This window comes from Nomascus leucogenys, chromosome 18 (genome assembly GCF_006542625.1).
Source record: "Nomascus leucogenys isolate Asia chromosome 18, Asia_NLE_v1, whole genome shotgun sequence".
Lineage (NCBI taxonomy): Eukaryota > Metazoa > Chordata > Mammalia > Primates > Hylobatidae > Nomascus > Nomascus leucogenys.
This window is the reverse complement of record NC_044398.1, coordinates 21,292,788-21,305,169: the sequence shown is the minus strand read 5'-3', so window position 1 is coordinate 21,305,169 and position 12,382 is coordinate 21,292,788. Positions and strand designations below refer to the sequence as shown.

Sequence of the window (12,382 nt, the reverse complement as noted above, 5' to 3'; positions counted from 1 at the left end):
TCACCCCATGGGACCCTGGTGACATTGGGCTCACGTGGCCTCAGACGGGCTGCCTGCCTCGAGGCTCGACTCTTCCCTGTTGCCTGTCAGCTGCCTCCTGGACAGGGTAGTACCTGGCTGGCCACTGGGCAGGGAGGACAAGAGGGGACTGGGATACTCAGTTCTTCAGCGGGAGGGTCTTTACCCATCTGGCAGCTCCTCTGCTGGGCTGGGAATCAGCTCCTCGGGAAAAGGCAATGTTGGGGCAGGGTGGGGACCTTGGTGACTCTGGAGGCAAGTGGGTGCCAGCTTAGCCAGTCTCACCCTTGGCTCCTCCTGTCCTTTCTCTGAAGAGCTCCAGCAGGGCTGCTTGGGATGTTGCTAGCTGTGTGACCTTGGACAAGTCCCTTCCCCTCTCTGGACCTTCCCCCTCTGAAAGGATGCTGCCCAAGGCCATGGCTTGTCCTGCTGCTCTCAGGTGCTCTGGAGTGGGGGTTCCAGAAGAAGCATAGAGAGCTGGCCACACAGCTCAGGAAGGGGCCAGGCTTCCTGGAGGAGCTACAGGGCTGGGCTTGGCCAGCAGGTGGGCAGAGACAAGCCTGAAGCAATACAGATTCCTGTATCCTAGGAGGGGAGTGGGGGGCCCTGCATCTGCCCTGCCCTGGCCCAGGCTGAGGGCACCCCATGTGTCACTAGAGAGTGAGGGAACCTTACTCAGTGGAAAGAGCCCAACATCCGCAGGATAGAGTCTCGGCATCAATAGCTGTGGGGGCTTCAGGCAGGTGATTTTGGCTCCCTGGCCTTGGTTTCTCCGTCTGTAAAATGGGCTAACAGTCCCTAGCCTAGAGGATAAGTAATGCCTTAGCTCCTGTGCACCTGGCATCAGGTAAACTCTCAAAAACATTCCCAGTGAAAGCACGTGTTTCTTGGGCACGGCACTTCAAGCCTCTGGCCTCTGTTTTCCCACCTGTAAAGAGGGTATCAGAACATTGCCTACCTCCAGGAGCTTACATATATCAAACGGCTTTAGCACAGGCAGGTGCCTATGCATAGCACGGATTCTAGGTGTTTGTGGAAGCCACTGAGCCAGATGACCTGGAAGAGTTCCCTGCACACCTGGCCACAGCCTGCACTGGTTCCAGGGAGGGGACAGAGGCTCCTCTTTGCCCTACAACAGGCGCGGTTGTTTCCTCACTCCTTGTCAGGCCCCAGATGGCTGCTGGGCCCCAAGCCATGGACAACATCTTCCAAGCCCACACAGCACCTCCAAGGAGCAACTAGCATGTACGTCTCTCCACAGTAATAATTCAGTCCAGGCTGGTGCAGCTCACCACCGAGGCGCTCCTCGAAGATGCTGTGTGGGCTTGGCATGCAGGAGGGAGCTCACCACTCAGCCAGGGATATGCCTTCTTGCCAGGGGCTGGGAGGGGAGCCCATTTCACAGATGGCATACACTGAGGCACTAGCAACCTATGTGACTAGCCTGGGTGGGCCTGGAGGCAGAAGGGGGCAAGAGAGGTGCCACGGGTCCTGAGACATCTGAACCGAGGTAGGCGTCTCTTCTTCCCTTCGGCTTTTTCTCAACCTGAACTTCCCTATTCACTATCTTTTTGGTGCCTCCCACTTACCCTCTGAGGTAGGCATAATGGTCCCATTTAAGAGGACACAGAGAGAGGCTCAGGAGAGCTGAGTGGTGGGCCATGCTGGCTGGAGGACATCAGTGGAAAGGAGCAAGGTGGGATCCGGGGGTGCTCACCCCTCAGTGCCCGGCAGAGCCCCAGGAAGCACCTGCTGGCTCACAGAGAGAACCCAATGGGGCTGTGGGTTTCCAGGTCCCCCTTAACCCTCCCTTACCAGGAGGGTTGATGCCAGCTGCTGCACCCCTTCCTCTGGGCCCCGCTGTTGGGGCTGTCCCAAGCCTCCTCCTTAGCAGCCTCTTTAATCCCCGACCCTGATTGTTGTCCCCCTGCACCTTCCCTGCTCTGTGCTCACCCTCCCGCCCATCCTGCCCAAGGTCTTCCTCTGCACTCCACACCGGCTGCCATGTTCTTGTGACATCCCAGGGCTCTTGTCTCAGCTCAGTAACTAACATGCTGTGTGACCCTGGACAAGTCCCTGACCCTCTCTGGGCCCCTGCTTCCCCATCTGTCATTGAGGGGATTAGGTGAGAAGCTTGGATGTTCTAAGAATATCAAAATCCACACACCAAATGCACAGGTGGGTGTGCTGCTAGGCATCTGGGGCCTTGGGCTCCTGGCTCACCTCTTGGCTCCCTTCTAGGGGCCCTGGAGAAGCTGGTCTGGGGACTGGGCTGCCAGGAAGTGCTACCCTCTGCACGCCTGAGTCTCCACCTGGGCTCCATCTGCTCTCAGAGCCTTCAGCGCCTCTGTCTCTGGCCTCTGCCCAAGTCCCCTCTGTTCCCGAACCTATCCTTGCCCCGAGGCACTGGAGCCAACTCCTGGCAGAATTATCTCCCTCCATTCGAGCTTCCATTAGTCCATAAGTACACCGGGCCCAGGCGGGGCACTGGGGAGACGCGGCAGCCATAAATCACCATGGCTCTCCTGAGCCCAGCTGCCAATGGCCTGAGAGCTCTGCTGGCTCAGCGGAGGGAGGCTCCCTTGCTGGAGGAGCTGGGGCCAGGGCTGGGAGTGGCTGTGTGAGTGGCAGCAGCACAGGGGTGTGGCGGGTACTCGGCCACTCACCTGGTCACCTCTGGGGTATGACATTGTGACAGCAGTGCCCCAGCTCCATGTGCAACGTCACCCGGAGATCTTCCAAAGAAGGGGCTATGGTAGGGACCTTGACAAGTCATTGCGACTCAGAGCTTACAGATAAGTTTCCTTATCTGTAAAATGGGTGATCATACCAATCTCACAGGGTTCACGGAAGGAACACTGAGACCAGGCCCCCGCCCAACCAAACAAATGTCCAGCACGGAGCCTGCCAGGGAGTATGACTCAATACATAGTCGATTTCCTCCCCACCGTGGGGGCTCAGAGCAGGCAGTGGCAGCTGCTTGCCTATGTTTAAAGCCACAGCTTTTACACTATGCTCTTGCCTTTTGTTGTTGGACAGAGACAGCCCTTTGGCTTTGGATGCAAGCTGCTGGAGGCCAGACAAATCTCAGCAGAGCTTGCAGAAGTCCAGAGCCACTGTTTGGAAAGGGTGAGAATTCAGTCCGGGCTGGTGGAGTGCTTTTGGCTTCCTCTGTGAATGAAGTTTGGTTGAGAAAATTAAATGAGATCACAGGGGTGATATTAAAAGAGCAAATTACTTTAAAGGGTTTCCGCTCGTTCCAGATCTGACTGGGGATGGATGGCGCTAATTATGAACAAGGAGTGGCCTCTCGGTAAAGCCTGTCCCTAAAGCCCTGGGGTGTTTCTAAGTTAGGGACCCTGGAAGTGAGAGCCACAAGCTCCTTTTGGGTCAATTCACATTCCCTTCCCCCATAATCAGTGGGAGCCGGTGACATTTGGAAGTCTGAGCTGTCTAGGAAATACTTCATACCACCCTGTGGGCCCATGAACAACTGCTGGGACTTCTGAGAATGACAACTTGGTGATGACACTTGCATCAAATCCACAAAGCAATCTAGCAGCGTGTATGAATGAGGGTGTGTCTTTTTACCTAGAATTCTGCTTTTGGGAATCTCTCCCAAGGAACCCAACCAAGCTGTGAGCATGGAGATGTTCAATGCAGTGTTATTTACCAGAGTAAGATACCCAACAAAGGGAGAACTGGTTGAGTAAATTAAAGTATATCCCCACTGTGGGTTCTTCTCGGGTATTAATGGCTAATTATGAAGTCTATGTAATTATACGAGAAAGATTCATAGAATAATGTTAAGTGTAGAGGCCTAAGCATGAAATGAAACATGTAAGTATATGATGACATCATAAAACAAACCTGGGCATGAGCCTGAAAGGAAACACACTAATATGCAAAGTAGTGGTTGCGTCTGGGTGGGATTAAGGGTGATTATTTTTCAGAACTTAGTTCCCACCATTTGGGGAAATATGGCAACATTATCTGGACTGTATAAACAAACAAACAAGCCATTTCCTGGACCCAGAAATAGTGGGGAAAGGGTCAGTGCCTAGTGTTGTTTCTAAGGGCGCCAGGCTGCTGTTCTGGAAGCAGGACCAATGGTGGAGGCTTGCCACGTGCACAGCTGGAACCTATGGGGGCCTGGGTGGTGGTCATCCACCCTGCTCAGTGCACCTGTTGCCACAGGAAGGCCTCTCTGGGGATGTCCCATTGTTCTCCGGCCAGGAGGAAGGTGGGAGGCAGGGAGAATGGCTGGTTTTAAAGTCAGGAAATAAATCTCCCTCCCCCCAACCCAGCCTCTCCATTCAGGCCAGCTTATTGATGGGGACCCAGGGGGCCCAGAGACAGTGAGCCGACTTCCCAGGACTCGTGAGAAAACCTCCCCACGCCAGGCCCACACTGTCTTGTGCACTCTAGGGGCCTATCCAGAGGCTTCCTCTGGCCATTTCCTGGCATTGTCAGCCCTATGCCCCCCACGACAGCAGGACGCCAAGTACCCACAGTCCCAGAGCCATTTGTGCCCCTTCTGATCACCACAGAAGGTTGGGGCCCAGGCCCTGAGTCAGATAGTGGGTAAAACAATTACCACAAGCCCTTTCAGAACAGATAGTCTGTCCCGCCAGCCCCAGTAGGGCACAAAACCCCCTCTGCTAGGCGTAGGTAGGAAGCCACAGACATTTGCATATAATTTACACTACTTTGCATAACCACCTGCTATAGGGGAAAGAGCATTGAACCAAGAGTCAGACCTCGGAGTCCAGTCCCAACAATACTGCTGACTTGATGTGACCTTGAGCTCATTTTTATCCTCTCTACTAGGCATCAGTTTCCCCCTGTGCTGAGGTGGGAAACTGGATTGCTGGTTGGCGAGCGTGGACCTGGCTAAAGGTTGATGGAGTTGACATGATATAGTGAGCAGGAAGGACACACCTGGAACCAGAAGGGGGTCCCTGGGACCCTCCACCTTGCAGCGATCCCCACCTTAACAAATGCTCCCTGAACACCTCCTGGGAGACATGCGTGAACCAGCTTTCCTAGTGTCCTGCGGACCCCTGATCCCCTACTGACCACGGGTACAGTGTCCACCTCTCACTCCCAGGCTATGGGGATCCCTGGGGAGGGGGACCCTCACACCTCCACCCAGCTCTCCTGCCCCTCCTCCCCTTGGCAGCCCTGGGGATGCCAACAGCTTCTGACACCCTGGAAATGCTTTCAGCCAGGAACCAGGGAGCTTGGCAGGGGAGAGGGAGACAGAGCCCCAAGTTGCCCTGGGACTGAGTGGACTTAGCACACAGACATACACCCCACCCCCACTGTGGCCAGAACTAAAACAATGCTGGGGAGCAGTGACATCAGATGCGCTTGGCCTTTCCTGCCAGCTTGCCCACCTGCTACAGTTATTTCCAGGGCAATGGACGAGGAGAAGGTGGAAAGAAAGCCTCATTCCCAGGAAGCTGCACTGCTGCTGCTCCTCCTTGGGCATGGTGTCGGGGGAAGGGAAGGACACCCAAACTCGGGTACTGTCTACTCCTGGGCCTGGGCCTTGCAGTAGGGTGGCCAGCATCACTAAGACCAAGCCATGGTGAAAGGAGGTGGTGGGCCCCTTTAATGGCAGGGCTGTGGCACTTCTGATACTCAGTGCTGTGGAGGGCTGGGCCTTTGAGGTTCCCCCGAGGCTGGAGTCTGCAGCAAGGAAGTGTGAGAAGCAGAGGGTGCAGACCCAGAGTCCATAGGTGAGGAGGTGAAGTGTGGAAATGAGGGGAGGATTTTAGAAGTCTGAGCTGCAAGGAAGCAAAGAGCTAAGAGGGATGGAGGGAAATGCCTGGGGTCCTGGGAAATGCCCAGTGTCCTGGACACAGGTCCTGGGGCTTGTGCTCTGTCTTCTCTCCTCCTGTCCCTTGAGTTCTCTAGGAAAACCCCCTCTTCTCTTTCCTAACCCTCAAGCCTCACCTCCCCATCCACCGTCTACTTTCCTGGGGAGACCCGAACAGACTGCCAGGATGAGTCAGGTCCTGGGGGTCTCTGGGGCTCCTGCTGTCACTCCCTGCCTGCTCTCTGGAATGGACTTCACTGCTACCAATGCCTTCCCTCTCCTTGCAGGTGCCATCTTACAAGGCAGGTCCCCGTGAAGGGGTCTGGCCTTGGGCAAATCACTTCACCTCTCTGAGTCTGTTTCCTTCACAATAAGATGGGAGAAATGATGCCTACCTCATAGGGTTAGGGTTGCTCTGGAGAATAAATGAGGCGATGCATTCAACAAGCTCGTGCAGTGCCTGGCACATAATGAAAGTTGAAAAACCGCTAGTGGTTGTCATTATTAGCAACCTCTCCAAGCCCAGGTTTCTTTCCTCTTTTGTACAATGCAATACCAGTCCCGCCTTCACAGGGTAATTGTGAGATGAGAGGAATGAGAGATTTGAAAGCACTCTCACAGAAGCGGGCAGTGAGGCGGTGGGCGTGGCTGCTATTATCTGCAGGGCTCTGGGACTCATGGCAGGACACTTGGTAGGCAGCAGGTCAAACTCTATCCTGCTCAATACAGAGACACAAAAGGGAGCCACCCTCACAGCCTGGTGCTCTATCACGCTTCCTGCTGCTCAGACCCAAAGTCAGCCCATTTGATAGATGGCAGAACAGGCCCAGAGAGGGCAAGAGATCAGCCTAGAGTCACCATGAATGATCAACTATGTAGGGACTAGACCTGGAAAGAGAAAACTCAAGATTCAGATAGCACTGAAGAGCGTGTTAACTGTCCCTTCAGCCACTTTTAAAGCACAGACATTTGGAAAAATATTGTAATATATATGTGACACTTATTTTTAACCCAGATTTCAAATCGCTTTTTTGTTGCAGGAGGTGAAGCGGAACATTACATAGCACTTCATTTCTTACAAAGCTGTCACACCTGTTACACTTAAAGAGGCAAAGTCCTAGAAAAGCAAGGTCAATTTGAGAGGAAATAAAATGAATGACTTGAGGTATACGTCTCCAGCCTGTGGGTTTTTTTCTTGGGGGAAAACAACTTAAAAAAAGATAAATATCCTCAATTCTTCCCTGTGTGTGCTTCAGCCTGTGGCACTGAGACTCTCACAGGAGAGGAATTATCTCGGTTCATTCATTCCCCTATGTGGCAAGGGTTTCAGATACGGACGGAGCTCAGGGTCTTTGCAGGAACCATGTACACTCTGCAACTTTAATCACTTTGTCTGCAGGCATGAGCGAAACAATCTCCAGAGACAGCCAGCATTTAAAAGCAAATTTATTAAAGTAGACACCACCTTCCTGACACAATGGCACATGATGGATTCTTATTTCCCACTGTGGAGCAAATGGAAAATCGCTCTCGCAGATGAGGAGATAAACTGTGCTCTGGGGCCTGCAAGTCTGAAGTCCAGGGTGGCTGCCAGAAGAAAATCCAATTTGCCTTTAAATGCCATGTACAGTGTTTCTATCGTACCTACCACCTACTATATCAAAAGGTGAAAGTTTAAAAGTTTAAAAACCGCATGAAGACATATGAAGACTACAGCTGTAGGAACCAATCTCAGAAAGACACATCATCAGTTTGTCTATCCAGGCTTTGAAGATTCTACCTTCCTTACCCTGACCTCTGACAGGGAAACTCCTTTGGAAGGAGTGAGGATTCTCTAATCATCCACCAAGCAAGCAGCGGGGTAACCTCTGACAGATTACCCACTCTGAGTCCTAGTTTCCATATCAATATATTTGGAAGACCGAAATAAAACAGGGATAGCAATACCTTGGTACAACTACTACCATGGCTGAGTCCATGACAGACATCACTAATCGACCCAACTGAGCCTGATCTGAGTCTCTGAGTCAGCACATCTCCTGAAAGTCATTATTGTTTGTTCAGGGTTGGTAGCAAGAGGAAACCTATTTGCCATCCCTGAACTCAGTGATCTCTAGAATTCCTTCCACCTCTAGCATGCTGTAAGTATTGCCCTCTTCAGTGTCTACTATGTATCTAGATCTATATTAGAATCTGTAGGAGACAGAAGTATACTCCCACAGATTATAAATTAGAAAAGTTATAATCTCTACCCCAAAGTGCTGGGAGCTAGGAGGGGGATAACCCTTCAGGAAACCACTGCTGTGCAGCAACAACACTTCAGAATTTAGCCCTGGATCTGTTTTGGCATGTGCCCAGCCTGGGAGCCACCACCTCCCCATCCCACACCACAGCAGACATCATTAATTAATGCTGACTTCTGCAAATGAGTCCAGATGTGGCCCTAGATTTCTCAACATGACACCCTGGGCAGTCACCCTCAAACTGTCAAAACAGCCACCTGAGATAAACCGTTTGCCACTGCTGCCCTAGATTTTGAGGTACAGGCTATACAGGTCTGGGGAGGTTGGGGCTATCAGGAAAGGATTCCTGGGAAAGTCAGGAATTAAGCTGGGACTTGAGGAAGCATCCACACACCCAAGCCAGGCCAGACAGATGAAGAAGAGAGGCCAAGGCTGGGAGAAGGGCAATGATGGGGACTTCCAGGAGGGGCCTAGCTCATGCAACCCGGTAGGAAGTATCCCATTTGGACCCAGCAGAATGGCTGGGGGTTCGGGGTCATCCCTAGGGCCGGGGGAAAGGAGTTCTGATGTCTCCCCCACCGGCACTGCCCCTTTATTCAAGGCATCCTGGGGAGCAGGGCCTGGGGCACCACCTGGTAAGAGGCCTTCAGCAGACAAGCGGCTCAGGCCCAGCGGGGTTTGCCATGGGCTCCCAGCACCCCTGCCCTGCTCAAGAGTGGTGAGATGCCTGGTGTCACGGCAGTCTCCTGAAGAGGCACAGAGATGGGCAGCTGTGGCCACACACTTTCCACTTAGCTCCTCTGGCTGTTCTCTTGAGCCTAAACATATGCTTGGGGAGAGGAACCACATCCCCACCCCATCCCAGCCAGAACCACAGTGTGAGAACCGGAGTGGGAAGAGGGAAATCTGGGCTCCAAAAGCCCTCATGGCACTGGGATATGTGGCCAGTGCCCCTAAGAGGGACCTTTCCAGAAGATTCTCTAAGTAACCTATCTGTTCCATGCCCTAACCTCCTGCAGCCTTGGTTTTTCCTTCTGTATAATGGACTACCCCACCAATCAGATATCTGCACTGCCCACTGTGTTACCCGCCTTCTACCTGCTCTGTGCTTTGTGGCTGTGGGAGAGAGATGAGGGTGGTAGGAGGAGCCAGGGACCATGCCAGAGGATTCTCCTGGAGTTAGAAATGACAGCTGGAAAGCCACATTCTCAGAGATGGCTCTGGATCCCAAGGGCCTCGCCTGTACAGCATAGTCTCAGCACAGAGGTGCAAGGTGCGTTCCACAGGGCCAGGGGCCCATCCCAGCTTAACAAGCTTGGAATATACACTCACACATAGGGGTATCACTCTCTGTCACTTTTGTCCCCACCCCCTGGGGAGCCCTCAACCCTTGCAAGCTGGTGCTGCGGCAGCTGGGCCAAGTTTTGAGGGGCAGCCAGGAACTGGCAATCCCAAATGGGGTCCCTCTGGCAGCCTAGCTATGTCAGGGCAAGAGCTTAGGCCATGCCAGGTTACTGGTGCCCAGGCTGCAGGCTCTGGTGGGCAGCATGCCTGAGAAGCCCAGGAGGACTTTGTAGCTGGTGCCAGCCCCCAGCATGTGAGCACGCTGGGGCTGTGGCCATGGTCACGTTCTCATGAGTGCGTTCAACCCTGGGGTTAGGTGCCTGTGTGGGGCTGTGCAAAAAGGGACTGAAAGCTTGGACACAGAATGGGACATCTGAATGTCATGCTGGGGCCCAGTGGCCTCTTTGCCAGAGAAAGCTATGTTTGGGATCACCTGGCCAACAGATGCAAATACAAGCATATGTGTACATACTGCCCACAGGAAGGAGTGGGGTGTAGGTGGGAGTGGAGATGGCTGGTCTGACAGGGTGTGTTTTACATCTGTGTGTGTGTGTGTGTGTGTGTGTGTGTGTGTGTGTGAGAGAGAGAGAGAGACAGAGAGAGAGAGAGAGCCACTTTGAAAACAAAGACCTTGGGCTGCAAAGAAAAATGATGAGATTCTTAAGAACAGCGAGTGCGGCAGATATTAGCTGGTCTACTGGGGGTTGTTACACTAACCGTGTGTCCATTCTGCCTAATACATAAATTACTAATGTAAATTAAAGGATAATTGAAGCCCTTTAGGCCCAAATATTTAAATTATTTAACAGGCAGTCAGGAATAGGAGAAAAAGGAAGAGCTGAGTTTAACACCCAAAGAGAAAAAGTGCCAACTCAGGGGAAGAAGGGGAAAGTGGGCCCCCCTTCTCCCTGCCTCCCGCTAGCTCATTCTGTTCTGGAGGTGTGGGGGGCTTTTCTCCAGGGCGCTGTGTGTATTGCCTGCCTCCTGGCTGTCTAGGCTCCCAGGGCGTCCCTGCTTGGGAAAGTGCTGCCAAGGCCAGAGGCAAGGCTGCCTACCTGAGAGGTGGGAGCAAGTCGGGGGAGCTCAACTCCTCTTCTGCTCCTCAGAGACAGGACCCAGGGAGGCCCCAAGACTGCTATCAAGAGCTGAGAGCTGGTACCAGGGACCTGGGTGCTTGGATGGTTCCCAGGGTGAAACCAGCATCTCCTTCCCTGAGCGATACCACAAGCCTGGAAAGGCAGTGCTAAAAGAGAGGCTTTGGCAGAGGGGAGAGAGAAGGGGGCAATTGAGTCCACCCCTCCCCATTATACAGAGTAGGAAAGTAAAGGCCACATAGGAGGAGGTGAATCAGCAGCTTGCCAAAGGCAGATGGGGTGTTCCCATCCTGTCTCCTTTTCCCTGAGGCCTCGAGAGGGGTTTTCCAGGTCTCAAGGACACAAAGTAAGACCCGCAAATCACTAGGGAGCCTTACTTCACCTGGGTCCTACATCCCAGGGCAAAGCAAATAAGGAAGCATGTCTTTCCTTAGCCCCCGGTCTGATTTCTATAGAACTTGCTGCCTGGTTTCTTTTTGTTCTATGGCACAGAACTCCCAACCATGCAAAGGTCCCAGTGTGGGTGCTGTGGCTCGCTCACATCCATGCTGGGGCCTGGGGACTTGGGGTGTACAGCTGAGGAAGGCCCAGACTCAGGCTCCCGAAACAGCCCAACTCAGCTGGGGCCAGGGTGCCAGGTTAAAGTGCAGAGGCAGGTCTGGGAGCTCAGAAGGTGAGGCCTCCAGTTGACTGCAACATCTGGGCGCCTGTCCAACAGCGAGGCCTCAGTGGGCAAGAAAGAAACAAGCCAGGCCTGCTGATTCACCTCTCCTCTCCGCACGTTAGCCAGGTAGGGGCAGGGGTGGAGGGGACTGCTGGAAGGCTGGGTAGATGGAACAGTGCCTTCCCTATAGCCATGGCCCTCTCTGTGCACCCAGTGCCAATGGCACCTGCTCCAGGGAGCCTTCCCTGATGTTCTGGATGTTCACTCTGCAGCCCAAGATGCTGTCACCTCTGAGTGACCTCTCTGTTCTGACTCTGTAGGCACCTTCAGGGCAGGGATAGGCCTTTACTATCCTATTGTCTCAAGGAACCTCTGTGAATAAGCTGGTGGTCTATTATTGCTCAGTAGTGAGCTTCCTGGACAATGCTGCTGGGCCTGGACACCGCCCCAGCGAACAACCTGGGCCATGCACTTCCTCGTTTGGTTTGCACTGGAATCTGGGCAAAGGCTGGAGGCTGAGAGCTCCTGGCGCTGACATTCTCCAGGTAGCAGGGGCGTGATCAGACAGGTCCTGGATGGCTGCAGGGTGGGGTTCTGGTCACGCAGGGAGTGGGCAAGGGAGTGTGAATGACTCAGTGCCAAGCCCTCCCTGCTTCAGGGAGCACCGTGAACCTGGAGTGTTTAAAGAAGTGATCACCCCAGAGGGAGCCTGCTGGCTGGTCAGCCGTCCTCTGCTCCCCTCTCTGGCCTGGGTCTTAGTCTTATTGACACTATGGATATAGTCTCAGCTTTATCTCCTTTAAAGGGTGGGTGTGGATTCAAAGAATGTGGCTGGGTCTGAAAGGGTTTTGACAGATGTAGAGCGCTGGGGTGATTATATTCATTGTTTATCCTTCCTCCTTTCCTTCCATCTACTTATCCAGCCACCCATCCAACTGTCAGTTTGTCCCTCCCTCCCTCACTTCCTTCCCTTCTTCTTTCCCTCAACCCAGTCACTCACCAATCCTGTACCCACTGATTATTGGTGAATAGATATTGAATATATAGGACTCTGACCCACAGCTTGGTCCCTGTGCAGAGAGGGAGCTCAGAGAGCCCACAGGGTGCTTCCCTGATTCAGCCCCACCTCCCTCAGGTGGGCTCCCCTACCATCCTGGCCCCCCACCCCACCGTGATCTCACCTGCCCCTGGGCAT

At 53.4% G+C, this 12,382-nt stretch overlaps 1 protein-coding gene across 4 annotated transcripts in view; it reads right to left on the bottom strand.

The window, feature by feature from the left end:
• Positions 1–12,382, bottom strand: part of UNC5B (unc-5 netrin receptor B) — an 89,621-nt gene that overhangs the window by 43,767 nt on the left and 33,472 nt on the right. The window lies entirely within an intron of this gene.